The following is a 25,015-nucleotide window of genomic DNA, read 5'->3' on the forward strand; positions in this document are numbered from 1 at the left end:
TTGAGGCTTTATAGTTAAAAACAGTCTAGCAATGGTGAAATCATTGTTAAATTAAAAGTGGTAAAGAAAATTATTTTAGTAAGGCCTGTTTCATTAGTGGTTCTGGTTATTGATGGCTCCTGCAGGCAATAATGAGGTTTAAAATTTGGGCTTCACATTGTCAGTCATTTGCTTAACTGGAGGTAAGGGTTTTAAAAATATTTGGATAATTTGGTTATTTTTTTTCCTTGCCTTTTTCTTTGTCTCAGGTTCTAAGGCAGTTATATCTACTTGAGTGAATTCACTGTTTCAAAGTGGATTTTGTTGTTGTTTAGGCTTGCTCAAGTGGCCTCTCGTTTTGTCTTTTGCCATGTTTTCCATGACTTCCAGAAACTGCTTGTGGTTATAGCCATGGGTAGAACTGAAGGTAGTAGAACCAGTTATGGGTCTGGTGTGGAGATTTATGACACCTGGAATAGCCCCATCAGAGCCCAAGAAAAGGAATTGAAAGGAAGCTTTGAAATTGTTATAAGAAAGTATTTTTGTTATCTACTATATGTAATTAATTAATCATTAACCACTTTTCTCTGCCCTTAAAACCTGCCAGGGATCATGTTAAGCACTTTACATAAATTATCTGAAATTTAGTTAAGTAACTTGCCCAAGATCATACAGTTAATAAGTGGCAGAGCCAAGGCTTGAGCCTGGGGCTAATTCCTTTACTGTGCTATATTGGTATTTATTTGAGCTGATTCTAGTTGGTGACTGCACAGAAAACTTGAACGAAGATTAAAATGACGTTTCTACCTCTCCCGGAAAATATTGGTGGTTTTCGTTTGTTTGTTTGAAGAGGGTGATGAAATGGGTACTAGGACTGAGATTTCACTAGAATCAGGAAATATATGAGAGATGGACTTTCAAATAATTTGCTGTTTGGTTTGTCTCTAATATTCATTTCTTCACTCCTTTTGCTATATTATTTATTAATTTAAGACCATAAGAAAAATTTATTGAATCATTGAATTGTTTCACATTGCTTAAAATATGCTGCTTCTTGGGTGGAAGAGTTGAGTTACTGAAGGATTTTATGCTGAATTAGGGGGGTATGGTTGGGGATAGATGGGGATTTGTTAATTTTTATATTTTTCTTGCTCCTAAATACTTTTAGGTAGTGGTACTTTTTGATATGGCAAAACTATTCCATGCCCACAGTATGATAAAATTCAGCCATGTGCCTGTCTGAGGTCCTGGGGGAACTCTTGTGCATATCAGCTATGCTCTGTTAGACCAAATGAGTACCATATTTCATGTTGTATATACTTGTATTTTTGAATGCATGTATTCTCAAAGACACTTAGCACCTAATATTAGAGTATATATTTAAAAAAAAACATATTTTGACTTTAAAAGGCATCCTTATTACTTTAAAAGGTTGGGAGTCATTATTTTTGATATAACCAAAAGCTTGTAAAATTGCAGATCCACGATTGTGCTGTGTGCTCTCAAACCCAGTCACTCTTTTAGGACTTTGATTCTTTCCCTTCATATGTAAGAGCAGTATACTTTATTGTCCAGAAAAATCCCCACAGGAATATCAACTGTGTAACTCTTTGGGATTCTGACTATCCAGTCAACATAAAAAAAGCCAGCAACAACTAAGATTACTATGCAAAAGATGTTACTTGGCATTGTGTGGTGAATGCTAAACGACAGATACAGATAACAAATGCCATAGGTCATCTGGTCAAGAAAAGGGCACCATAGATGGAATGGTCAAAAAAAGGTACCCAGGAAAGAGGAATAAGTGTGGGCCTTGAAAGGTCTAGGTCTAAAAGAAGGCCAAGACCATGGCCTGCATCTAGTGAAACAGTAGGGTTTCACTAGATGCAGGCCATGGAAAGGATTCTGTCGAGAAATTACTGTCCATGAAAATAATAATCCTTCTTCCATAGCAAAACAAGAGATAGTTTATAATAGTGGCTTACAGTTTCCTCCCACTGTAAGGGACTTGAAGGCTGCAACACACTTTCATTAGTAACAGTGCCAAGAACACACTTCCCTAGAAGGTGTGTTAGGATATTGCAGGGATGGGGGAGAAGATGGTGTGTGTGGGGGTGAAGATCATGTACATTTAATAGATGAACCCCATGTGAAAATGACTGGTGCATAGAAACATCCTTAAATTGCTATTTTGAAGCCAGTAATGCTTGGGGAAGTTGGTACTTAGAAAAAGACTTAGACTTTAGAAATCCTCATCATTCCCAAAAGTGCACAAGGAAAGTCTCCTTTGGGAAAAAGTTTACATTTTTTTAAAATGTGAATTTATCCATCATTTACTTTGCTCAGTGCTAGAGTATAGTTTCTGTTACAATTTTTAAATCGAATGTGTGAATTGGTATTGTTGATATTACAAGATTTAATAATTTCTACTTAATTTTTGTAAATAATATTGTCTGGGAATATTTTAGGGAATTTGTTTCAAGGGTTTAAATTCTCTTAGATTTGGTAATATTTAGCATTAATTATTTGAAAAATACTTAGTGTAACTATTCAAGATAATTTGGCCACACTCATAGCATGTGGAAATTCCCTGGCCAGGGATCGAACCTGAGCCACAGCCGTGACCCAAGCCACTGCAGTGACAACACCAGATCTTTAGCCCACTGTGCCACAAAGGAACTCCCACAATTTCTTTTTTAACTCTGGTTTTTTAAACGTATAAAATACATGAGAGGTTGAGGTTAAGATTCGTTTTAGTTTGAAGATGTTGTGATTGTAGTTCTAAGGAAGGTGAATTTACCAAACTAGTGGTTTTAGTTGGAAGCTGGCCAAGAAACCTATGATTGTACTGTTGGAAGGTCCTGGGAATAGGTCTAAAAGAAGGCCAAGACCATGAAAGTCCTTGGCTCTATGTATATGTGGCAGTTGAGAAGGACATCAATCATTCCAGGAACTTGTCAACTCCCAGAGGTTTTTTCATTTCTTCAAAAGCTAAATATAGATCAGGGAAGTAAGGCAAAGGGAGTATTTACGGGTAATGGCAAATTTAAATAAGAGTGGCCAGTGAAATCCTCACTGACCGGTCACTTGAAGAAGGTAAGGGAACATGTACAGTCACTCCTTCATATCTGTGGGTTGTGCATGTGCACAATCAATCAACCACAAATCAAAAATGTTTGGGAAAAACAATTCTAGAAAGTTCCAAGTTGCAACTATTTATGTAGCATTTACGTTGGATTAGGTATTATAAATGATCTAGAGATGATTTAAAGTATATGGGAGGATGCAAATATTAGGCCATTTTATATAAAGGACTTAAGCTTACTTGGATTTTGGTGTCCGCCAGGGTCCTGGAACAAATCCCCCTTGAATACTGAATACCGAGGGGTACCAAGGGACAACTGTATATATCAAGGGGAAGATGGTGGCAGGCAGAGGGAACAACAAGCAGAGGCCCCAAGGCCCAAGAGTATCTGAAACAGAATGAGTGATGGGTGTTGGGAAGCCACTGGATGTTTCATAGAAGTGAGATACAATTTGACATACATTTTTAAAGGAATGTTTTGGCTGTGTTTTGACATTAGACCATAGTGGTGTAATAGTCTTGGTGAGAGACTGTGTATCTGGTAAAGGTGGTGAGATCTGATTGGATTCTGGATGATAGAACCAACAGGATTTACTAATTGGGATGCAGGGTATATCAGAGAGAAAGGAGTCAAACTTGACGCCAAGATTTGGGATGCAGACAAACACTTGCAAATTTCAGGAGCAGGAAAGAGTAGGAATCCATCTTGAGACATACTAAGTTTGAAATGTCTATGAGAGATGTTGGAGTAGGAAGTTACTATAACTGGAGATTAGTGTATAGTTATTGGCTGACTATATAAACTTTGTTATTTTCCTCTTTTCATTTAAAAATATTTGCATATTTAATCCCTTTGATGTCTAGAAGAAACTTTGCTGTTGTAAGGATTTGATGTATTGCCATACATCTTTTTAAGGGAGTTACTCTATTTTATAAAACCTTGACTTTTTTTTTTTTTTTTTGGTCTTTTTAAGGCCGAACCCATGGCATATGGAGGTCCCCGGGCTAGGGGTCGAATTGGAGCTGTAGCTGCCGACCTACACCGTAGCCACAGCAACATAGGATTCAAGCCGTGTCTGCGACCTACACCACAGCTCTCAGAAACGTCGGATCCTTAACGCACTGAGCAAGGCCAGGGATTGAACCCACATCCTCATGGATACTAGTTGGATTTGTTAACCACTGAGCCATGTTGGGAACTCCTAAAACCTTGAATTTAACTTCTAAGGACACTTAGTCCCACAGGAAATCTTTTCCTCTAGGGATAGAACAATTTACTTTTAAACAAAATGTGAAAATAAAAATAGTGTTGTTACTGCCCCTAAAAACTTGTGTGTAAATGTAAAATGCAATAGTTTGACTGTTCCTCCAAAAGTTAATGTGGTTTAATGGTTAAAAATAGTGATATATAGTTACCATTGTGGTGCACCAATTCTATTCCTACATTACATACACAAAAGAAGTGAAAACACATGTTCACACAAACAACTTACACCACTGTTCATGGCAGCTTTGCCCATAATAGCCAAAAAGTGGAAACAGCCTAAATGTCTATCAACTGATTAATAGATAATAAATGTGGTATATCCATGCAATGGAATATTATTCGATCAAAAAGAAATGAAGTTCTGATACATTCTACAACATTGTTGAACTTCGAAAATATGCTAAGTGAAAGACTCAAGATACAAAGGCCACATGTTGTATGGTTTCATTTGTGTGCAATACATAGAATAGACATATCCATAGTGACTGAAAGAAGATTGATAAATGGTTGCCAGGGGCGAGGGGATATGGGAAATAAGGAGTTTCTGCTTAATGGGTACTGGGTTTCCCTTTAGTTCTAGAACTAGATAGTTGATGGCTGCACAACGTTGTGAATATACTAAAAACCACCACTGAATTGTACAGTTTAAAAGAGTGAATTTTATGATGTGTGAATTTTATTTCAAGTTTTAAAGAAAGACACCAGGGAAAAAAGTGTGTGTGAACACCCATTTGTACAGAAATGAAACAACTTACATAGATCTTATTTCTAAAATTGAACTGTTTTCCCAGTAGAAATTTGATGAAACAAGAATTATCACATTAAACTTAGTTTAATTCGGTTTGCCTAAAAAGACAGGGTTAAGATACTTAGATCATTCAGATAGAAATCAGAAACAGTTTGTGATCCTACCCTTGACAAGTCATGGGTGAGTCTAAATGTTTTTAAATACCCAGTTTCTTAGAGATGATAAGCAAAAAGAAGGCTCTATGATGATCATTTCCATGGGTTTCAAATAGCAGAAACCAGTTTTTAAATAAATTTATTAGGTCTTAAGTCAATAAAGATGGCTTAATTTTTTTTCTCCATAATATTGAGGACTCTTTCAATATTTTTTAAGCCTACTCAAGATAATATTTACCTTCTTAAAAACATTATTATCATCAAGAAGGTGCCTGTTGAGTACATGAAAGGATTGTTTTTAACTTTCATGTACCATTTACCCTAGTGTTATTTTTTATTAAGATAAAATTCACATGCCATAAAATTCAACCTCTAATTTTATTATGAATATACATATATTCCTTTGTTAAAAGAAACTTCTGGAGAACAGAGGTCCATATTTGAATGGCTTGATATGTTTTCAGCCTCTTTTTCTTTTTTTTTTTTTCTTTTGTCTTTCTCTCCTTTTCACCTTCAGTATATGGAGGTTCCCAGGCTAGGGGTCCAATTGGAGCTATAGCTGCCGGCCTATGCCACATCGATAGCAACGCTGGATCTGAGCCATGTCTGCGGCCTACACCACAGCTCACGGCAACACCGATCCTTAACCACTGAGCGAGGCCAGGGATCGAACCTGCATCCTCATGGATGCTAGTCAGATTTGTTAGCTGCGGAGCCATGATGGGAACTCCTCTGTTTTCAGCCTCTTTAAGGAAGCATATGTGATCCAGACAAGAACTGTAGTGGGGAAAATAGATACTTATGTAACAGACTCTAAGACCAACCTGAGAGCAATGCTATAGCAACAATTTAAAGGAAATGCAGGTGGGCAGAGAAAAGGGAAATGTTCATCCCACTGGGGAGAAATAATTCATGGAGGAGGATGGCATTTAAGTTGAGCTTTAGAGGATCTCCTAAATGTTGAAGAGGAGAGTAAGTTACTGACGGAAATAATAGACTATGCAAAGGCATGTGGATCTGTGGAATGGTTGTGGAGGGAAAACAGGAAAGGTAAGGCGGAGAGCACCAGATCATTAAGCCTTGGATGCTATTTTAAGAAATTTAGGTTTTATACTATGGCACTTATTTTAGCTAATGAGAAGCATAATCAAATGTACTTAAAATTTGGTGTTGTGAAGAACACATGAAAAGATGCTCAACATTGCTAATTATTAGAGAAATGCAAATCAAAGCTTCTATGAGGTACCACCCTATACCAGCCAGAATGGCCATTATCAAAAAGTCTACAATCAGTAAGTGCTGGAGAGGGTGTGGAGAAAAGGGGAACCCTTTTGTAGTGTTGGTGGGAATGCAAATTGATACAACCATTATGGAAAACAGTATGGAGGTTCTTCAAAAGACTAAAAATAGAACTACCATATGATCCAGCAATCCCACTCTTGGCATCTATTTGGAGAAAACCATAATTCAAAAAGATACATGCACCCCCATGTTCATTGCAGGACTATTTGCAACAACCAAGACATGGGAAGCAATTTAAATGTCCATTGACAAGATGTGGTACATATATACAATGGAATATTATTCAGCCATAAAAAGAAATGAAATAATGCCATTTGCAGCAACATGTGTGACCTAGAGATTATCATACTAAGTAAATTAGGCACGAAAGACAAACATCATATGATATCACTTATATGTAGACTCTAAAAAAAGGATACGAATGAACTTATTTGCAGAACAGAAACAGACTCATAAATCTTGAAAACTAACTTATGGTTACCAAAGGGGGCAGGTTGGGTAGGGGATGGATTGGGGATTTGGGATTGGCATATGCACATTGAGCTATATAGAATGATTAGTCATTGGGGATCAATCATTCCACATAGCACAGAGGACTGTACCCAATGTTCTGTAATAATCTGTGTGGGAAAAGACTGGATGTGTGTACTTGTATAATTGAATCACTTTGGTGTACAGCAGAAATAATTTTAAATCAACTATACTTCAATAAAACTTTTAAAAATGGAAAAAAAGAATGTGGTGATTGGAAGTGTTGGCAAAAAGACAATTTAGGAGGCATTTAGAGATGAGCAAATGAACTAAGGCAGTGGCTTTGAGATTAGAATGAGGAATGAGACATTTTGGAGACAAAAATCCATGCAACTTGCTGAACAGTGCAGATGTTGAGGAAACATTTGATCACTAGGGGTAGAAATTTAAATGTTGTGTTTTATTCCATTTCTAATAATCTGTTTTATGACAGAGGGAAGATATACCTGCAATACTAGAAATTAGGTAGATTCAGCAAATCTTGAATGTATCTTTTCCTTAGTATACATAAAAGACTTCAGAAATGTGACTATTTCTTAATTTTCTTTCATTTTTATTGCATGTCAGCTGTTACTCAATTTTTCAGTCTTTGGATTTGTTTTCATTTGTGCATTTAGAAATGGTTGAATAGTCATCATTTTGGCAAAAGAATTGTATTTTTGTTTCCAACTGAAACTACCTCCCTATGCTGTGCTTTTGTGTTAAATTTCAAACTTGGAATAATAAAAAAGAAAGAACCAAAGCCAGTATTAGGCATTGCAATATCAAGTATTGTATGCTGTCATAATAGGAAGTCATTGTGCCATCTTAAAGTTTCCCCTTTATTACATTTAGTGGTTTATCTTGTAACTTATAAACACATGGTAATCACCTGTAAAAAACAATTAGAAATGTCAAAAGAAGCACTTGCAAAATCATATGTTTTTTCTTTGTATATTTAGTGGAGAATCCAATCCAGTAAAATTTTTGCACATTTGCTTAGTGAAACAACTAATGCAAGATTTAGCTCCTCTGATGTTTCTCATAGCTTTTTTACAGGTATGATCTGTTTGTTTGTTGGTTTTTTGACAAACCCACGCCAGGTGGAAGTTCCTGGGCCAGGGATCAAAGCAGAGCCACAGTTGCGACCTACACCACAGCGTGGCAATGTGGGATTCTTAACTTGCTGTGCCCCATCAGGAAGTCTCGATTGGTCATTTTGTTTGTAGCTCCCTTAATAAAACATATACAAAGAGGGTGTTATACTAGGACAAAGGGATTTTATAAATGGGCAAAAGAAAATACCAGAATTGGCAGAACTAACTTTTAAAGTATTGCAGTGTAAAACTTATTTTTGTGCTTAAAAATTCCAAGTTATTAAATAGTGTTTAAAATAATTTATTCAAAAGCAACTTAAAAATAGTTTATAAACATACAATGTAATAAAAAGTTTAAAAGTCAGAAACATAAGAGCACTCTCACTGAGTCTTTTAAAAGCGGAAATGATCTTATTAACTTGATGTCTAAGGTAAATTTACCATCTGAGTTACCTTTTTTTTTTTTTTTTTTTTTTTGGCTGCATCCAAAAAAATTTTGGCATGCAGAAGTTCTCGGGCCAGGGATCGATCCTGCACAAGGGAGTGACCTGAGCCACAGCAGTGACAATGCTGAATCCTTAACCAGGGAGCCACCTCGGAGCTCCTAGAGTTACATTTTTACAAAATCAGTTTCATTTTAAAATATTTGAAATTAACTTTTCAACTATGGAAGACATAGAACAAAATCCAAAATACACAAAAGAGTATATACAGTGAAAAGTAAGTTGTCACCCTATCCCCGAACTACTATCCTCTTTTTTCCTTGTATATTTTTCTAGAGATATTTTTCATTGTTTATTTTAAAATTCCTGAATCAAGGCTTTGCCTGACTTCACCTGGTAGACGAATTGCTGCATAAGAAATATACCTTTAGGTTCAAAACAATCTGGGGAAACAGCCAACCCTGTTCTTCTAAAGTGTTTCCTAGGTTTCTAGATTCATTGTCTCTTTTTAATAAATAGTATGCTTTCCTAGCTTACCCTCCACTTAAGGCAGAGGTATGGAGAGTGGGAGGTAGTAGTTGTAATCATCCTTCACTCATATTTTACCCTAGGCATTGACAAATAACTGTAATGAAATGATACATGCTAACAAAGCAAATTCCAGCTGAGATGTGCTCCCACGGAAAAACATCCTCCAGTAGGGAGGGAGAAGAGTGGCTAGCCTTTCCCATCTTTGTGCATCTGCCCTGTTATGCCAGTTGGACAAGACCACTTCTAAAACTTTACTTTTTCAGTACTTCACATTATTTTGTTGACTCTGCCTTTGGCTACCCACCAAGTCATAAGATTTTCTCCCAAGCCTTGGGATTACCTAACTCTGTAAACTTTCTGTTACTAGACTTGGTTTCTTTTCTTCTTTGGATAGTATTTAGTAGAACATCATAACTATGCAGATACTGTAATAGTCCCATATTTGTGTGTGTGTGTGTGTAGGGGTCCTTTTAAAAATTTTTCCAATGTATTTAAAAATTTTTATACCAGTTATGTTTTGTTGGGCATTGTTCTCAATTCAGATGTGAAAAGATTCAGCAGTGATCAAGTTCCTCAAGGAGAGGTGTCCGGCAGAGTTCATGGTCAGGGAAGCAGGGTATGTCCTCTGCACTGGGCCCTCTTCAGTGGTACCTGCGTAGCTGCTCGTGTTTGAGTTTCTTCTAAGAAAGGCAGTAGCTGAAAAGCACGTCAGCTGCCAGCATCGTGGAAACTTGAGCAATGCTTCCTTTCTTCACATTGACATACTTGTTGTCATACCGTTAGGAACCTCTTTGAAACACTCTAGCAGTGCTTTTAAGGGTGAAATCCTGTATCAGTGTCCAGCTTGGCAGCTCCTTTATTTTAACATCCATGAGTTTATTCTTCATTGGTGCAGCTGATGCCATCTTAGAGTCTTGGGTGTCTGCTGTTTTCCAATATTTTTATTGTGTTAAAATACACAGTATAAAATTTACCGTTTTTAAGTGTACAGTTCAGTGGTATTAAATACATTCATAATGTGGGTAACCGTCACCAACATCCATTTCTAGAACTCTTTTCACCTCGTAACACTGAAATTCTATACTCATTAAACAATAACTTCTCATTCCCCTCTCCTATATTCCTGGATCAAAAAATTGTTTTAAGATCAAGGTTTTGGGTGATACAAAAATCTGTTATTCCTGTTCCTAACCCCACTGTAGGGTCTGCATTATGTAGCAAAGGTAATGATTGTCAGTCAAGACCCTGGTGTTGAGACTAGGGGCAGAGAACCTATGGCCTTTGACACATATTTCAAAGTCAAGAATTACAGCCTCATTATAATTAGAAGAGGCCTCACCCCTCAGCTGTGCAAATTCAATGTTGGTAGGTGGGAGAGAGAGTTTGATAGTTAAGGGAGAGACAGGAATTGGCAACCTGGTGCCAGCCAGCCTCTGCCCCCATGACCCAATAAAAAGGATGTTTCCCCAGTAATAGAAATTGAGGCTCCACAGTTTGTCAAGTCTCATTGGATGCTAAAATTTTGCCTCTGAATCATTCAGCTTTCTGTTATGAGTAGAAGTGGGAATTCTCTATAAACTTTAACATTTGGAGAGGCAAAGTTTGGGAGAGTAAAGAGGAGGATGAAATCTAGACTCACAGAATTTCGGAAATCCTCACCTCATTTTTATGAAGTACCTGGTTTAACTGAGTGAATCGACATATTCAAGGTGGCTGATTTATACTCACAAACTGGAATTCCTGACTCTCAGTCTATTGCTTTTTCTACTTCATCATATTACCAGCCATCATAACCCATTCATGCAGTTCTGAGGTGAGGGAGTTTATCAGAATTCCTCTTGACTTTTCCTAGAGCAGGGTTTAGGTAGGAGGGGAGACCTTCTTTTAGGGATTTGAAGCTACTTTTCAAAAATAATTGATACCTCTCTTTCTTTCTTTGAATCTTTTATTGGGAATGTTTTGTTAAAAAAAGTTTTGTTTTGTCACTGTGTCATGAACTTTCTTGTTATTTTGACAAAAAGCCATGCTGATCTTCTATATATTGTTCCAGTTTAAGCATGCTCAGCACTGAAGTAAGACAAGTACATGGTAAATGTTTCTGATATGTTTAGGAACATTATATTGAAAATTCAAACTAGATGTATTTGGCTGACTTGCCTTTTTTTTTTTTTTTCCTTTTGGAAAAGAACATATTTAAATGAGAAACAGTTCCACCTTCCAGCGAGAAAGACGTTTTTAGGTCATTTGTTTGAGTAAAAGAGACTAGAGCTTTTGGCCGCAATGTTCCATTATTTTCAACTAAGTGGCCCATTATATAAGGCATATTGAAGGAAGAAATTGGTCATGTTAGAAATGTTAATGTTTTAGTATAGTTTTGTGATTAAACTCATTTATCAAATAAGATTTTTAGCCATTATATTATGTATTATACCAAGGACTGAATGGAATCCATCCATTTTTTGGTCAGTGTTTTGCTATGGCATTTGGTTTCATTACAATAGTTTTAGTTAGGCAATGTTCAAGATAGCCTGGTCCTTTCAAAGTACTGCATATAGCCTTTATAATACATTTTTCAGAGGAACTGAAAAGATTCATTATCATGGTGGGGATCTAAATAAAATTAATTGCTTTTGATTTTACTGTGAGTATAAATGATGTGTTTTGGAGTTCCTGTAGTAGCGCAGTGAAAACGAATCTGACTGGGAACCATGAGGTTGCAGGTTCGATCCCTGGCCTCGTTCAGTGGGTTAAGGATCCGGTGTTGCCATGAGCTGTGGTGTACATCACAGACTCGGCTTGAATTTTGTGTTGCTATGGCTCTGGCATAGGCCAGTGGCTATAGCTCTGATTAGACCTGGGCCTGAGAACCTCCATATGCTGTGGATGCAGCCCTAAAAGGACAAAAGACCAAAAAAAAAAAAAAAAGGGTGTATTTTCATCTATTTTTAAATGAATTTTAATAGAAATAGGTACAAGGTCAAAGTACTTACTAGATGACTTGGAGTTCAGTTTTATTAAGTTGATTTAAATTACTTGGGGGCTGGCTCTGTTTCATGGTGACAGTATTTGTGCTTAAAACCTTATAGGACAATTTTTTTGAAAATCATGTAATATTTCCTTTAAGTTAATTATCTTTTTTTTTTTTTTTTTGTCCTTTCCAGGGCTGCACCCGCAGCATATGGAAGTTCCCAGGCTAGGGGTCTATTCGGAGCTGTAGCTGCCAGCTTACGCCACAGCAATGTGGGATCCAAGCCACGTCTGTGACCCACACCACACTCAGGGCAACGCTGGATCCTTAACCCACTGAGTGAGGCCAGGGATCGAACCCACAACTTCATGGTTTCTAGTCGGATTCGTTAACCACTTCGCCACCAAGGGAACTCCTAATTATCGATTTTTTAAGTTTCTATTGGTTCTTTCCCCTAAGATTTTGCTCTATAGAGAATAAAACGTCTTTTAAATAGAAACTTCAATTAGCTGAAATTCCTTCTGTCCTTTAATGGAAGAGAACCAAATGATTAAGCATACAAAGGAATTTTAGGGGTGTATTGGAAGCAGTGAGTTCTAGGTAGGTGCTAAAGTTGGCGCACTTTGACTCCTGTATCTTCTGTGGTCTACTATACCTACAATCAACATTCACAATGAAGACCTTAGTATTTTGCGCAAACCTCTTTTTTAAGATTTTAATTTTTTCCATTGATTTACAGTGTTCTGTCAATATCTACTATACAGTAAAGTGACCCAGTCATGCGTGTGTGTGTGTGTATTCTTTATCTCACATTATCCTCCATCATGTTCCATCACAACTGACTGGAAATAGTTCCCTGTGCTTATCCACTCCAAATGCAGTAGTTTGCATCTATTAATTCCAAATTCTCAGTCCATCCCACTCCCCCCACCTTCCCCTTGGCAACCGCAAGTCTGTTCTCCAAGTCCATGAGTTTCTTTTCTGTGGGAAGGTTCATTTGTGCCATATATTAGATTCCAGATATAAGTGATATCATGTGGCATTTGTTTTTCTCTTTCTGACCTACTTCACTTTGTATGAGAGTCTCTAGTTCAATCCATGTTGCTGCAAATGGCATTTTGTTCTTTTTTATGGCTGAGTAGTATCCATTGTGTATATATACCACATCTTCTTAATCCATTCATCTGTTGATGGACATTTAGGTTGTTTCCATGTCTTGGCTATTGTGACTAGTGCTGCAGTGAACATGCTAGTGCATGTGTCTTTTTCAAGGAGTTTTGTCCAGATATATGCCCAAGAGTGGGATTGCTGGGTCCTATGGTAGTTCTATATTTAGTTTTCTGAGGTACCCCCATACTGTTTTCCATAGTGTTTGTACCAATTTACATTCCTATCAACAGTGTAGGAGGATTCCCTTTTCTCCACACCCTCTCCAGCATTTGTTATTTGTGGACTTGTTAATGATAGCCATTCTGACAGGTATGTGGTAGTACCTCACAGTAATTTTGATTTGTGTTACTCTAATAATCAGTGATGTTGAGCATTTTTTCATGTGCTTGTTGTCCATCTGTATATCTTTGGAGATATGTCTATTCAGGTCTTCTGCCATTTTTCAGTTGGGTTGTTGGCTTTTTTGCTGTTGAGTTGTATAAATTGTTGATGTATCTTAGATTGTCAGTTGCATCCTTTGAAACTATTTTCTTCCATTCCATAGGTTGTCTTTTTGGTTTTTTTTAAATGGTTTCCCTTGCTTTGCAAAAGCTTGTCAGTTTGATTAGGTCCCATTGGTTTATGTTTGCTTCTATTTCTGTGGCCTTGGGAGTCTGACCTAAGTAAACGTTTGTATGGTTGATGTCAGAGAATGTTTTGCCTATTATGTTCTCTTCTAAGAGTTTTTGGTGTCTTGCACAAGTCTTAAGCAATAAAGATAAATATGTTCATAAATGTATATGAAGCCAGAAGTTGGAATGATGTCTTTTAAGATTTGGAGTTTTGGGGGGATGGGGAGAAGGCTATGTTTGTTTGGCTTGTTACTGTAAGAAGTAACATTTATTTACCATTTCTGATCAGAATAATTAATTAATAATTACTTATATGGATTTTGCCAAAGTTTTTTTTTTGTTTGTTTGGTTTTTTTTTTTTGTCTTTTTGCCTTTTTCTAGGGCCGCTTCCACGGAATATAGAGGTTCCCAGGCTAGGGGTCTAATCGGAGCTGTAGCCTCCGGCCTACACTAGAGCCACAGCAACGCGGGATCCGAGCCGTGTCTGCAACCTACACCACAACTCATGGCAACGCCAGATCCTCAACCCACTGAGCAAGACCAGGGATCGAACCCATAACCTCATGGTTTCTAGTTGGATTCATTAACCACTGAGCCACGACGGGAACTCCCAAAGTGTTGTTCTTCTGATAGCCCACCACATTTTCTTTTAAGAGGTTTAATTATAAGGGTTTGGGCCTTCTGTTCAGGGATGGCTTTTGTATAAACTACCTGCATAGTTTGATTTGAAGTCTCATGGGAAGGCCATAGACTATTGCTGCCCCCCCCAATACAAATATAATTAAAAATTTTCTAGTAGTCATGTTAAAAAAATACAGAGAAATTTGTGAATTTTATTTAATATGACTTAAAAATATTATCTTTAGGGAGTTCTCTTGTGGTGCAACAGGTTAAGAATCCGGTGTTGTCACTGCAGTGGATCCTTAAAAAAAATTATCTTTCAACACATAATATTAATTGCCGAGACCAGCTCAGCAGGACGGGGCTGAAGAACGGGTGCTGTAGAACTTGAGGAAAAGAGTTAACATAAAACAAGACACAGAAACAGTAAAGGTGGGAACCGGGGGACTCAAGGTCTCAGGGACCAAGAGCACTGCCTCAAGAAACCACACTGCTTTTATTGTGCTCTTTAGATGAGATCAAGTGAGGAGGGGCTATGGGTGGATGATCAAGCAAGAAGATTGGATAAAGTAAAGAATGAAGATGGGATAAAGTAAAGAAGGACAAGATGGAGTTTTCAGAGAAACATGTCTGGAGACAGTTAATGAAGTATTGATTCATTGAAATATTGATTCAGTGAAGCAATATTTTGCTCTTTTTTATATGCCAAGCCTTTGAAATCCTGTGTATGTTTTATACTATAAGCACATCTCAGTTCAAACTAGTCACATTTCGAGTATTCAGTGGTCATAGGTGGCTGGTGGCCTCCAAATTATACAGCGCAGCCCTAGAACGTCTTTCTCTTTTGTGCCACATTAGTGTTGAGGATTCTTCCGCTATAAGGGAACTAAAGTCTTGCCATCTGTCTTGATGTATGCTTTTCTATAATTGAGTGGAAAATGAAAAACTCCATAGAGAAAAAACAAACAATTCTCAATCATATTTGTTTTAACCATTTTTCACCTTTGCAATGTGATAACCAAAAATTAGTACTACTGAAGAAATACCAGTGTTACTGAATGAGAGCTTTAGAGGGCAAGTTCAGTTGGTTGTCTGTTAAGTGAAGACAGCGAGAGCTAGAGTAGAAAAGGAAGAGTCAGCACCAAATAGTACAAATAGGACAGATTTTGCTGTCAGACACTTCTGGCTTAGAATCCTGCTGGCCTTCAGCAAGTTACTTTGCTTCTCTGAGCCTTTATTCATATGTAGAATTGGGATAAAAATAACCTATCTCTTGAGTTGCTATGAAGTTTAAATAAGATGATGTAAGTGAAGTACGTCCTGTGTATCTATACATCCTGGTACCTATAAGGTGCTTAATATATTTATATTGAGTAAATGATTGTTGCTTACTTAGATCCCCCACTCCCTAATCCCTGCTTGTGAGAGGAAGAGGAAGGGGGCTGCCTAAAGTGAATGTTGTAATGTAGTAAAGAAATCCATCCCATCTGCTAAAGTAACTAGGATTCAGTGTTTGTCCAGAACAAACTAGTTCCTCAACACTGCAGTTAATTGAGATTTTAATTCAGGACCATTACTTGAAAGTTTCACTAAGTAATGATGTGAAATAGTTCATACTCTACATTGTCATAATAGTTGAAATATCTTTTTCTAGGTATTATACAAGTGCATCGTTTTCCATTTCTTTAAAAGTTTTATCACAAGGGCTATTGCAATTTTGAATCTAAATATGTTTTACATCTACTTCAGAAGGCTAGTTTTCAGAAGAGTAGTATACTGATGATTGTAAACTTGTGTAGTAATTGGAAATAAGGAAAACTTTTCTAAATGAAAGGAAAACTGCCACTTGGTGACTGAGCTTTATGTTACAATGCAAGTGACCTATTGTTCTTGCTCAGGCATTAACATCAATTTGTATTTTTAGATAGAATTTTGTTTTTCTGTATAGCATGTTCTGAATCTACTTAGGAGGAGGGAGTTTTCAATCATACAAATATTTCTGATTTGCTATGCATTTTGAGAGATTTACTTTATTTGTAAAATTGAAACATCATTGAAATGTGGGAGAGTGAGGAGTGTTCGGATAGATGATTAGATTAGATATGAACTTTTCAAAGCTTTATATGCACCCAGTGTGTAGGCCACATATGTGGTAATGTTTTTGGAAATCGGTCACATTTGAAGCTTCATTTCTTTGCCAATAACATCTGGTTGCACTTTACATTACATACTTTGAAAGTACTTTTTGAATTGCAAAAAAGAAAGCCATATGACACAGACTTTTTTTTTTAACTGATTGAAAGTTGTTTACAGTTATAAATGAACTTTAACAAACAAAACTAAAGGCGTGAATATCCATATACATGGGTTGTCGTTGACACCTAAGATAAAATATTCTTATAGTTATCAGCTTTTCAAATTCTCTAGACTTTTTACATTATTCTAGTGACCCCTTACAGAGGTCTTATTTACTAAAAGTTCTTCCAGGATTCTGGAATTTTGAAGGCACTGACCTGATTGGAATACACTCTGCCAAGTATTCAAGGACAATCTAGGAATAGTGTTACTGATTGATTGGCGTTCCTCTACCAATTTCTTACAGCTCCCTACAGGTGTTACTAGTTATATCCTTGTATATGTTTTTGTCATACCTGGTTGTGTGAGCTTTTGTTATAATGGTAACCTGGGGCTAGGCAACCTAAAGAAGATTTGGGAGATGCATTAAGTGGCGTGAACCTAGGCTAACCTGTGAACTAGGCAAAATAAGTCTCTAGTTTCCTTAAGATTCCTTTTCTTTTGCTTTCTTCCTCTTGACTTTCCAGGTGGCTAACCTATATCAGATAATCCTTGTTGAAATGTTAGCTGATTAGTTCACTGCTTTTCCAGAGATGTTTACATTTTAAAGGTGAGATCTTTTTATAACAAGGCTTTCAAGACCCCTAGTAGGCTAATAGAGTAACAAGTAGGGTAGATTCTTAGGCCAAAGAATGTGGTGTCAGGATTGTAGAGCCCTCCTGTCCAGTATGGCAGGCACTAGCTGTGTGTCCTACTGACCACTTGATGTAGCTAGACTAAACTGAGATGTGCTGTTAAGTGTAAAACACACAATAGATTTCTAAGACTTAGTATAAGACTGTAAAATAACTCAACATTTAATATTTATTACATGTTGAAATGATGATATTTTGATATATATTGGGTTAAATGAAATATATCATTAAAATTAATTTCACCTGTTTCTTTTTACATTTTTAGTATGAGTACTAGAAAATTTAAAAGCAGTCGTGGCTCACATTTTATTTCTATTGGACAATGCTGTTATAAAAACCAGAGGGTTTATGTTGTGTTCTTGCTGTTTGGAGCTTACAGAGGTTCAGGGAATGCTCCCCCAGGATGCCTTAACTACAGCTATTCCAGCAGACTTGGCTGGACCACTTCGTATTATATTATAGTGCTGTTTTGAGAGCTATTGCCTACACACAGCCGCACTCTCTCCTTCTTCTCTAACTCTCCCAATTCATGAGTTATGTTTTTTAAAAAGTTACTCTGCCCATCACCTCTAATGGTTGCTCATTCCTGACCAGCTTTTTATTGAAGGTAGATGATTAAAAAAAATTTTTTATAGTTACTATTTATTGGGCACTGCCATGTACCAGGTACTGTGCTAGGTCCTTTACATAAAATCTTGAATCCTCACTTCAGTTCTGCAAAATTGATATTATAAGTGACAAAAGAGAATAAGATACATTGTGACTTTGCCCTGGGTCAGCTAGTAAGTGGCGGAATCAGGATCGTATCACAGAGCTCTGATCCCAGATCATTGTTCTTTCTGCTGTATTATGCTCTATTCATGTTTCCCATTAACTATGTGTATACTTTAGTCTGAAACAGAGTGCTATGTATGAAGGGGTCCCTTGCCAAATGGTGTTGACTGATGTTTAAGTTGATTTCCTTTGTTTTAGGGAATAACTTCAGTGCTTCTCACTCCAGGTCACCTTCCTCCCTTGTCTAGTGCCTAGTGAGTGGCCCAGACATTAATGGAGAGACTTAAGCTTAAGTCTGTTGAGCAGGCTAGATAATCCTGTGAAAGAGCATCTCTTCCACCTTGAAAATCAATCAGCAAAGAATGTTTCAGATAACTTCAGGAAGAGAGAAAAGAAGAGAACTTCTCTGAAAGCTAGAAATATCAAATCTTAGACTTCAGAGACTGGCCATATAAGGAAGGGGTTTTTTAGAGTCAAAGGGAGTTGAAGTAAAATAATGGGATAGAATAAGCGTATTGAGCTGGATAAGTCTTCTATAATCCTAGGTCATCTTTTAATGGCTATGTCCTTGACATTGTTGCATTAAGAATGAGAGCAGAAGGAAATAGTCCATGTGTTGTCATGCTTCTCTGTAAATGAGAGTAGTTGTAATCATAACTCATGAGTGCTCTGAATGCCTGGATGCTGCATTTACTCTGCTGCCTTCACTTAGGTTCAAGCAAGTGATATTGACTTTGAGAAAATAAGGGGAGAAAAGAAAGGTCAAAGAGGTTCAAGGAGTAAAACTAGACTGGAAGTGGGCCACAGGGAGGTTTGGGCAAGTTCTAAATGCAAAGCCCTTTTATACATATACACACATTGTATTTATAATACTAAAAGCTATGTAAACTAAAATACTCATTTCAGGAATGAACTGATATACTAGAAAGAACATTTCTAACTCAGTGGTATGGATTCAGTTTTTCCGGCTCTACCACTGCCCTAACTATATAATGCTAGGAAATTATAAAATTTGAGATAATCATTGTCTTTCTATCTCCCTGGCTTTCCTTCTTGATTTGATAAGATTGTGATGAATTTGAAAACACTTTGGGTAAGTTCCTATGCCATATTCATGTTATTAATATTTTATACTGTTATTTACTCTTCATTTGAAGTGTTGCTTACCCAAAAGTTCATTGAGAGGAAAAAAATCCACCCAAGAACATTCACATGATTAAGAGAAGTTAGAGTTAAATGGCCAACAAGTAGTACTAATTTGGCTCTCATCCCTAGGCTTTATGAAAGGGACAGAGGCAGCCTTGTGGGTGAAGGGAATGAGGACCTAATTGCTTATTTAATTCAATCATTCATCCCTTTAACCCCTTTTAAAACTTGACTTTTGTAGGTCAATTATATAATGCATGAATGTGCAAGCACACACGGTGTTTCTCTTTAAGTGAAAAGCCCTATTCAATGACTGTTTTAAAAAAGATTTTGATATATTCATAGTAATAAACCTAGTTTGCATTTCTTTGAGGCTCATGAGGCTTCAACTTCCGACCAAGTTAGTAAAGGGTTGCTATAACTACCAGATGGCAGTCTTCTTAATCCAGTCCACAACAGACTAACACAGAATGAATGTAAGCAGAATTCAAGCACAGAATTTGAAGTATTATTTAAACTGATCATCTTGCATATTTAACATAAAGAGGATACATTGAATATATTCATGTTGTTGGGTTCTCAGCAATCCCAGGGTGCATCTTTAATTTGTATTCCATGTAAAATGCTGAGTACAGGGATATTTTGCCAGATGCCAGTTTGAAATTTACTTGGGATCCATCCAGCTGGCAGATCAGTTGTGCTAATCAGATGAGCCCATTTCAGGGGAATGGAATTTCATAGGAGGAGCAGTGTTCTTGAAGTATAGTTATTTTTAAAATAAACTAATTTTTAATTTTAAAGTTCTCATGTGCTATATTGAAATGCATATAGTGTAAACATTGTAAAATATGCAATGCAAATACTTCATGCATTTTTGTAAATAATAAATAGCAGGGACAATAGGTTCATTGTATTGTCCTCATTTGTTCTCATTTCTATTTTGAGTTCCTGGGGTCATAACTTGCTTCGCCTTAATCTCTGTGAACAAAAAAGACACTGAGGTACAGATGGGATAAATCTAATAGCTGTAGGCAACTAACTTTATGTGTAGAATAAGCTCTAAACTCATACTTTTTTTAAGATGAGCTGGTAGATAGGCTCAAAGACTGCTTTTCACAAATGAAAAGGAATTCAAACACCATTGATGAGGATTTAGACCTGAAGAAGTAATATGCTCCTTTTTAACCTCAAGATTAACCCAATATAAGTGTTAATACACAGTTTCATGTTTGTGTTAGAAACCTCATGCCATGGAGTAGCGTTTCCCACAGTATGCTCTGTAGATCATTAATAAAGAGTTACCAGGAAAAATAGTTCCAAACATGTTTGGGAAACTGCTTTCTGCACTCTTTCTTTTAAAGAAAGGCTTATAATACATATTAGCGTAGTAGAAACTGGAAAGTATTGCTAAGCACTGGGTTTACCTTTAAAAAATAAAAAAAACCTCAGTGTATTGCAAATTATGTCACACAGGCCAGGGAAATCAGTCCGTCTCTCTAGTAAAATGTATTCATATCCCGTGGAACTCTTGTTTCTTAGAATACACTGGGGGAAACAATGCTCTTAAGTAAGGTGCTGGCAGATCACAGAGCTTATTTTTGTGATTATTCTTTTTTTAAAATCACAATTAAAATTATTTTGGAGGTCATAGATATCTTGGCCTGGGGGATATTTTGATTGCGTTTAAAACTTTTGTTTTACAATTATCTTATAAGACAGTTTTACATAGAAATTTATAACTTTACATAGAAATTTTCATTTCTATGAGGTATGTCTTTACATGATATTGACATCATCATTGGGGGCATTTTTGATGTTTTTTGTAGATGTAATTTTCTTTATATTTTATTTATTTATTTCTTTACTTACTAATTTATTCTTGCTTTTTAGAGCTCCACCCACTGAGCAAGGAAGTTCCCGGGCTAGGGGTCGAATCAGAGGTACAGCTGCTACCCTACACCACAGCCACAACAACGAGGGATCCAGACCGAGTCTGTAACCCACATCATAGCAACACTGGATCCCCGACCCACTGAGCGAAGCCAGGAATCAAACCTGCATCCTATCCTCATGGATACTAGTTGGATTTGTTTCTGCTGCACCACAGTGGGAACTCCAATTTTCCTAATATTTTAAAATTTACATTTACTTTTGATAAACCAGGTAATTTCTTTAACAGGCTATTTTCTAATTTAAATTATATATTTTTTAAAGAATAAAATAAAATGTAATGTTTTAAATTCAGTTATTGGGTAAAGAGACATTTTGGTAACAAACTTGTCCGTAAATGTTTTCATTTGAACTGGAAGGAAAACCAAAGATTTCAGTAAGCCAAGATATTTCCATATAATTAATTCTATGAAATGAGGTTTTGAGACTGTCAACTTAGACAGTGACATCCTAAGAATAAACAAATTACTTATGTATAACAAAGCCTACTCTTAATATCCTCTAACCTGAATATACATCATGGATTTAAAGCATTTCTTGCTTTTTATGAATTCCTTTAAAGTGACATCTGAGGTTTTTTCTTTTAAATGTAGATCTTAAATTATCCCCAGGTTGGAAAACTGGAAAGTTGTGTCATATTGTGAGTAATAGAAAATACCAAATATATTCAAGCTTCCTTAGTATGAGCCAGTACATACCTTAAATTAAACCAAAAAAGCTTAGCCAGCCACGTTTCAGGTTTTGGGGTGTGTAATGGATAAATATAACCTTCTACTAGAAAAGAAATAGTTGTTTTACCATTAGCCACCAAACTAAATCAAACCATGAGACATTTATTTTCAGTTGTATTTGGAAGACCATGTATCAGTTAGCTTTGGCTTGCCATTTGCTGAATAACTAAAAATGGCATGTTTAATGCTAGGTAGTATTTATGACTAGACCATCAAACCCCAAATGGAATTGAGGGTAGGATTCTTTCTTACTGAAATATGAAACTTTTTTCTCTTAGTATTATGTTAGAAAGTATAAGATCCTTAAACTTTCTCTCTTGTGGAAACATAAGATAATCTCATCTACACAGTTTCTTTTGGTCAGAGAGTCCATCCAAAGGATTTTGCTTAGTGAGGAAACCTAAAGATTAGAGTGATAATGCCACTGAAAAGAACTGCTCAGCCACAGAAACAAAATCAAAAATTTTAAAGCCAGAGTTCCCTTATGGTGCAGTGGGTTAAGGATCCAGAGTTGTCACCACAGCAACTCCGACTACTACTGTGGCTCAGGTTTGATCCTTGGCCCGGGAACTTCCGCCTGCTACAGGCATGGCCAAAAATTATATTTAGAATGAATAAGCAATGAGGTCCTGCTGTATGGCACAAGGAACAATGTCCAGTCACTTGTGATAGAACATGACAGAATATGAGAAAAAGAATATATATGTATGCTGGGTCACTTTGCTGTACAGCAGAAATTGATAGAACGTTGTAAATCAACTATATTTTAATAAATTAAAAAAAAAATTTTTAAAGCCAAGCTAGACTAGCAGACTAAAGAGCAACTGCACTTGTGGAACTATCTCAGCTACTGTAGAGGGGCAGTGATAACACTGAAGCCTTTTAGACTAATGGTTCTCAGATTTTAGCAGGAATTGGAAGCAGCTGGTGGGCTTGTTCAACCTTAGTTCTCTGGGCCACACCTCCACACTTTCTGATTCAGTAGTCTGGAGTAAGGCCCAATAACTTGCATTTCTGATACATATTCAGGTGATACTGCTATTCTGAGACCACATTTGAGAACCCCCCCCCCATACTAGGGAGTCTTTTTGAATCTTCTCTTTTCCTTTCTGTCCTCATGCCACTCACTGTCCCCGTCAAAGCTAGCCATCTTCTGTTATAGACTGTTCCAGAAGCCCTCTTATTAGCTTTTCCTACATTGGTTCCTTTATATATATTTTTAACCATCTACAGTGAGGCAGCATTATATGGTGGAGTCAATTTTTATCTATACAGTATTTTTTTAACCAATCTTGGAATTCTTTTGCTTTCTCTAAGTTTTGATATTTCTCATGTAAACATTCTCTTTCATAGTTTAGAAAATACATCTTCCTTTTAAAGTTGTCTCATTTCAATTTTGTTTGTTTGTTTGTTTTGGAAGTGATGGATGTATTTATTACCTAGGTTGTGGTGATGCTTATTATATATATAATTAGGTGAGTATATAACAAACTCACCTAATTATATTCATTAATTATGTGCAGCTTTTAAGTAACAATTGTAGCTCATTAAAACTTGGGGGAAATGAAGTCAAATATCAAAATAGAGTCAGACTCTTTATTTCAGTGGAAATTTAAAACTCTCTTGCTCTTCTTAATCCAAAGAAGGTTCTGGCTGCTCCTTAGTGTAGGCTCTACCAGAAAATCTTTAGGCAAAAGTCATATAGGTAGCCTTTCTGAGTCATGTATATATAGTATCAACAGGGTCCTTTAATGGCTCAAAGAGGTTAATAAGAAAAATGCTTTACTCCTGCTTGAGAAAAGGCAAAAAGTTGTTGAGAGGTAGGATGGAGCTTCTGGGCCTATGAGGTGGTTGACACAGGAGTGGATCCTGCTCAGCCTCCTGCACAATCATGCCCTAAACAGTGACTGTGTGCAACAAAAGATAATTCTGGAGAGCTGTAGCAATAGCTGTAGTAATGACTTCTTAGGGAATTGCCACTGAGTGTGTCCAAGGAGATTGATGTTTCTTCCACTGCTCAGGAAGTGCTCTGTGTAGCACCTGCACAGGGGTCTCCGCTTCCACTGCCATGCGCAGGCATCAAGCTTCAGGAACAGCCTTGTCATCCTTATCTTCCACCAAAGACTTCAGGAAATTCTTGAGCAGCTTTAGATACCTATTCTGCTTCAACCTCCTACTCCTTGTCCTTCCTAGGAAAACCTCTATTTTTTTTCTTTATGTTGTATGTTTCAGGTATACAGCATTATAGTTTGACATCTGTACATACTACAAAGTGATCACTACCACAAGTCTAGTTACCATTCATTTCAACTTCTAAATAGACAATTCCCACTCGCTGGGGTTCTGTCATATATGTGACCTTCTAAATTCATTTTGGCGTTTTAAGGCAGGAGGGTAGTGTTTTGTAGAGGGGTATGCAGATCATTGCCCAGCATTCAAAAGTAATGCCATGACTAGCCTGCAGGAATTAGAAGTTAGGTGTGGAGAAACGACTCTCCCTCTTCAAGCAGCTGTTGTCTTAGCCACAAACAGTACAGCTCTTTTTATCTCAGTCCCATCCAAGATAACAACTTGTCTATGGTTAATCAGATTAGTCCTTTTTTACTTTCCAGAAATGGATATGTACTGAGTCCTAAGAACGAGTAGGTAGGTTTCTGGGGGATGGAGAGTTATAGGAGCACTAGGAGCATCATTAGAAATAAGCAAATGCTAATGTAAGGAACTGTTAGATGTCATCTAGTTCAGCATTCTCATTTTACTATGCAACATTTCCCAGACTTGCCCAAGGTCATGTAGCCAGCCCTTTGCAGACCACTTGACCACTGTTTCCATTTTGCTCCAGGGCTTCTGCTGTTCTTGACACTGACATGAAGGGAAAGTTTGTTGTACACTCAGTAACTAGCCCCATAGTTCAGCTTCTTAAGAAATTTAATGGGA

General features: G+C 36.8%; 1 protein-coding gene and 1 pseudogene across 20 annotated transcripts in view; one reads left to right on the forward strand and one right to left on the reverse strand.

The window, feature by feature from the left end:
• The window catches only part of ADD3 (adducin 3), a 132,287-nt gene that overhangs the window by 11,111 nt on the left and 96,161 nt on the right, over window positions 1–25,015 (forward strand). The gene's annotated exons all lie outside the window — the stretch shown is intronic.
• Window positions 9,759–10,031, reverse strand: LOC146397051 (ATP synthase F(0) complex subunit f, mitochondrial pseudogene; annotated as a pseudogene).

Source organism: Sus scrofa, chromosome 14 (assembly GCF_054392235.1).
Source record: "Sus scrofa isolate SSC_HxYL_T2T_F1_AM1 chromosome 14, Sscrofa_HxYL_maternal_Yorkshire_Landrace_v2.0, whole genome shotgun sequence".
NCBI classification, from domain to species: domain Eukaryota; kingdom Metazoa; phylum Chordata; class Mammalia; order Artiodactyla; family Suidae; genus Sus; species Sus scrofa.